Raw genomic sequence first — 6000 nt, forward strand, 5'->3', positions numbered from 1 at the left:
TTCTTTTTAAAAAAATAAAATTAATACTCAGATGCATGTAACCACGCTGCTGCTTGCTTTTCAGCCCTCCCTAAGGAAGGTGAATTTATTCTACGCGGATACGGATTTTATTTGGAGGCAAATTAGAATGCATCATGTCATTTCATTTGATGTGTATCGTGCGGATGTGTACAGCTTGTACTGGGTGATGTGGCACGTTCTGATTCGTCTCTAAACGATCCGGTGTCTAACAAGAAATACTTTGCTATCATTGCTACATAATGGAAAAGTTATGCATTAAAAAATTAATTAATTAATTAATTTGATGTCTTGCGCATCTTATCCTTAGCCTGCGTTTAATATTAGAGCACGATTTGTCAAGTACTGAATATATAGTTTTAAAATGCTTTCCCCATATGGAAATAGAGTAGAATAGGCTCCTAAATTTTGTGTCAGTTAGCATAATTAGGAAAGTCGGCAACTATGATCTATCTTCATAGCATTTGATCTATTGGCTTACTGCTAACTCTTTAATTATGCTAATTATGAAGGGTTATATGTAATTATGTAACATTGTGAAACCATTTAACAAAATAAAACTAATCCTAAATATTAGAGGTGTCCATTTAGGTCAACGGGTTGGGTTCGTATCCAACTCGAAATGATCAGGGCTTAAATGGCTTGACCCGAACCCTATCCGTTTTTGCAAACGAGTCAAGTTTTTCCATCCGAACCCGACCCGCCGAGTTATCGGGTTGGCCCGACTCGATCCAAGAGCCTTAGTGCCGTGGGTTGAGTCCAAACGTGAGTCTGCGTCGGACGCGAGTTCGCTACTTCGTGCGCGAGTGCGATCAATTGACGCTGGACTGGGATGACGTTAGGTCGAAGTGACAGAGTGATGCGAGCACGATGCGATTGATGTGATATGCGATGCGATTCAATTTGGGTTGACCCGCCGGTTTTCGGGTCAACTTAAACCCGACTCATTTTTCAAACCAGTCGAAAATCTGAACTCGGACCCGATCCGTTTCACAAACGGGTTGACTCAAACCCAAATTTTTCGGGTCGGATTTTGAGATATGTGAAAAATTGATACCCCTACTACATATCCACATGTTTTTTGATGTAATAGTTGAAAATTTAGTAGAAACTTCAAAATTATTTGTGCTCCTACACGAGCACTCTTATGATGAGTGGCCTCCTAGGAAGTTACATCCCAGGGATAAAATTGTGAGGCTATTAGTTTTTGCAGATAATATCTCGATGATTAAGAGTTTAGATTATAACAATATGTAAACATATAACACATGATTTAGGAACTATACATTCTGAATTTATTAATTTATTTTATCGTTTATGAAAGGAGGTTATTCTTTCTATAGATAAAAAAATATATTATATTATGACCTTTTTTTAATGATTTGTACAATTGAAATGATATATCTTTTTGGATGATTTTGATTTGCGGAAATTCTAACTTCTTTAATAACCATTTAGATTGGTCCCAATAAAACTATACATTTAATTTCATATAAATTTAGCATTCCGTAAAAAACTTCGATAAAATCTTCATTGTAAGTTTCCAAGGATTGCAACACTCGTCTATTTAGACTTACTTCATATTCCTTACAACAAGGATGATGGATTACGTATCAAGATGGATGTTCTATTTTGTTGGGGCATAATAAATAATTCCAATAATCATGCATATGATTGCTACTGCCATAATCATACTCATATAGCTCTTTACATTCAACTTTTAAAATTATTTTCTCTATCAAGTATTGCCAAACCATAAATATTATAAATAATAAAGGGCATCTATTATGACATCAAAGGGAAAAAAAATGATATTTGATTTTTCACCAAAAAATTCATCTAGTTAATCCCTTTCTTATCACATGTTTATTTTCAAAGAAGCATTATAATACTGTTATTGTGGACTAGAATATACGTGATAGTAGAGTCAAAATTTGTTGTCTCAGCGTCGTACGAATATCTAGCACACAAACAGAGAACAGAAGATTTTTAATGGGAAAAATCCTGAAAAAGGGAAAACCATGGGCCCATGCCATGTTGAAATGATTCTACTAATATTAGAATATATTACAGTTGACTGAATTATCCTTGAGGATGATCAAATTACAATAATCAACCGTCTGGTTGAAATGTAAAGACAAACATGAGTCTGGTGCAGGTCCGGTGACATTTGGTCAGGCGAAAGTCTGGCATCAGTTGCTGGTCTAGTGGAACATCCGGGCATCAGTTGGTGGTTGGATAGAAGTCTGACGTCGGTCAGTGGTCCGGCGGAGGTCTGGCGTCATTCAGTGGTCCGGCGGAAGTCCGGACATCAGTTGGTGGTTCGACAGAGGTTCAACATCAGTCGATGGTCCGGTGGAAGTCCGACATCGGTCGATGGTTTGATGAAAGTTCGAGCGGTAGTCGAAGAGGAGCTAGGTGGCAAGAGCGATCTCCGATCTCTCTTCTTTCATCCTTGCTTTGGGTCCATTTTCATGAGAAATGAGGGTCTATTATGGATTTCCTAGAGTAGCATGGATAGTAAATAGGAGAAAGATCAATGATAAGTTGGGAGTGGTTTTCATGGACGACCGATGTTAATTTTTCCTTAATTTTGTATCGTTCATTGGACATTTGAATGTCTTAGTGATTTCAAAATTCTGTGATCTTAGCTCATTGGATTTGTCTCATCAAGCCGATCGATTTGACTATAAGCATGTCACGTTTAGAAACCATTTGGTGATCCAAACTGAGGTTTGAACCATCTAACAATGCTTCAGGTCTTTGATTTGGACCCATTTTGGCTCGGATTGAGTCAAATTTGGAATCGTTGGGTTCATATTTTTGAGATGTTTAGTTTGACTATAAGTTTGCTGTAATTGGAGTTCAGATGGTCCCAATTTTAATTTCAGAAGTTTCCAACTTGATTTTGCCTTGAGATTCTTGTCCGATTAAGGTAATTTATTGAGGATATATCAGTTACTCCCCTATTTTCTTATGTTGAAGCTTGAGAAGTCTAAAAAATATATGTCAAAGAATTTTAATTTGTTTGAATTGTGAATTCATAGCTTTAAATTGAGCGTGTCCTAAAGTTGGCGCATCGATTGGGGTGAAAAAAGTTGAAAAATTATGTTTAAAAATTTTTAAAATTCTAATAATTGACTGTAGAGGCTCCGATGGGTTCTGATAGTGCCAAAATTGAGTCTAGAACGTCAAAAAATAGTTTCGGAGATAAAAAATGTCAAAATTACACTTTTTGGGCTGAAAATTGGGCGCAAATATGAATTGGTTGTCGAACTGGCCCGTTTGGCTCGCCAGGTCCTTCTGGCCCATCTGGGCTATTGGCTCGCTGGCCTGCCTGGCTCGCACATATATATATATATATATATATATATATATATATCCTCTATCTAGTTCTAGGGCCCCTCTCTGCGTAGGAGGAATTCCCTCCTCCTTCCTCCCTTCTCCCCTTTAGATCTCTTCCTATACGGGAGGCTTTCTCCTGTTTTAGTTAAATGTTATCCCTTATCTAATCGCAGGGTCCCTCCCTATATAGAGGTCACGATGGGTGATCAACTTTCTTTGAAAGATCCAAAAGCCAAGGGAGCTTTACATCATGCTGCCCAGAATGAAGGTGAGAGTACGTAAGTCCTACAAGGTGGTGAAATTTGATGATGCTGGTTCCACAATTACTAATGATTCACTGATTATTCTCCACAAGACGTTTTACTTTTCCTACTGATCTTATGGTGACGGCCCCTAAAAGATATGATCGGGCATGCTTCCTCTTCCAAAATACCTATCCATTTACGAAACCAGTTTGTAAGCGGGGCTGCGATTTCCACCTCGTCTTGAGTTGATTGACATTTCAACAATGTGTGGAGTAAGTCTATCCTAGTTTTTGTACATAGCCATGTTAGTGACTATGAGATTGATTGCTTTCTTCAAAGATTGAGAGGCCGTTCTTATGCCTAAATTCCTTTCACAGATGGGCCAATTTACTAGTGATGCATAGGGACATATAATATTTAGATCCAAATGCTTTGATATTCGTACCCTATATTCATCGAAGAGCTAGTCCAGTGCATTTTTCTTTGTGAAAAATGATTGGGGTCTTATAGAAAAATGAGGGAAGATGAAGGATCTGCTCGTCCCTTTACATGTTGGAGAAGTGGATTTAATGAAGATTCTCAATATTCTCGATGTCGAACATCTTCTATATGAGGTTCGTTAATAGACCAAATACATAGAAGAAGAATTTTTATTTAAAGTTGGGTTGTCCTTTCAAGCTAGGAGGTCCAATGCAATGATGTTGAAGAAGTCAACCAGGGTTCAAGAGCCACCTGCCTCAGCTTCAAAGGTTGCTCCTAAGCAACAGGTGAAGAGCGACGATCCTCAAACTGCATATAAGAAGAAGAGATTGGAGGGAACTTTAATTAGCACCAGTAAAGTTCCCCCCAACTCCTCCCCACCCAAGTTGCATATTCTAAAGGATATATTGAATCCCTAGTGTGTTGGACATCGTCGAGCTGATGACTTGGTGAGTAGCAATTTCTTTTTTATTCTTCTTTTTTTTTTTGTGTATCTATTTGGACTACCTCTTACCTATATCATTTCATTACTTTAGTTTAGGGGTGCAACCGAGTCAAGCCGACTCGCGAGCCTGCTCGAACTCGACTCGGTAACGGGCTCGACGAGTCGGGCTTATCGAGCCCGCGAGTCGAGCTCGAACACGAGTTCGAGCTCGACGACTAATCGAGCTCGAGTTCGAACATGTCTCTGACTCGACTCGTCGGCTCGACGAGCTGCTCGACGCACGCGGAAATCCAATTCTGGCAAGCGGGAAATCTAATTCTGGCGAGCGAAAATCCAGTTTTGGCGAGCGGGAAATCGAAATCTTAGAGCACGCGTGGATCTAGACTGCGAACGAGCTCGATACGACGTCGTCGGACGCGAATAGAGCTCGGAACGACGATGGCTTTACTCGGGACAACGATGGTTCATGGATGAGCTCAAGATGATGGATCTTGGTGGTAGAGCTCGTCCAGAGCTCGTTGAATCTCGACTTGGTGGCAGAGCTCGTCGGATCTCTTGGTGGCAGAGCTCAGGCGACGGATCATGACGGTGGAGCTCAGGAAGATGACGGACAAGCTCGTGATGACGGTTCTCGACGCCGGATGTGACTTTGAGTTCGGGATGACGAATTTAGGTGTGCAACCGATTCAAGCCTTACGCGGAGGCGTTGGAAGCAGACGTGGATGCCGGACGGTGACGAAGCGGCATTGGCGACGACGCAGAACTGGCGACGACGCGAGCACGTCCGAGCTCGAATTGCTGCTCGAGAGCTCGACGAGCTTTTTTTTACTCTGTCGAGTCGAGCTCTAGCTCGACTTTTGAGCTCGACTCTAGTTCGAGCTCGAGCTCGGCATTTCTCAGACGAGCTCGTCTCGAACAACCGCTGACTCGAGCTCGACTCGACTCGTTTGCACCCCTACTTTAGTTACTACGATGGATTGATCTTAAGGCCGAGCTTATTTAGTCCTTGAATGATTGAAACAATAAATTCATGAAGATAAAATATCTTCAAGGAGTATACAAGCAAAAGTATGACCATAAGACTAAAGAGATGAGAGCAGTAGAAGAATAGTTGGTTGAGTGCAGAGTTGAGTTGGCAACCATGGTGACTTCTACTTCTTTATTGAACCAATAGATAGATCAACTCCATATTGACCTGGTGGATGTGCAAGCAACGATCAACCGGCTTCTAAAGGATTAATAGGTCTCTAGAGAGAAGATGGTGGCCCTTGAAGCTGGAAATAAGGGATTTTGGAATCCTATAATCGAGAAAGAAGCTGCTTTGTCTAAGGCTGAAGATGGATCAGGATCTCTGAGAGTCTTCTAAAATTTTAAGAAGTCTATAGTCTTTAAGACCATTATCCAGGATCGCATTCAGGATGCTCACAATCATATATATGATATGGAAGTGAAGGCTCTAGAACAATA

This window comes from Dendrobium catenatum, unplaced genomic scaffold (assembly GCF_001605985.2).
Source record: "Dendrobium catenatum unplaced genomic scaffold, ASM160598v2 fragScaff_scaffold_1333, whole genome shotgun sequence".
In the NCBI taxonomy this organism is placed as follows: Eukaryota; Viridiplantae; Streptophyta; class Magnoliopsida; order Asparagales; family Orchidaceae; genus Dendrobium; species Dendrobium catenatum.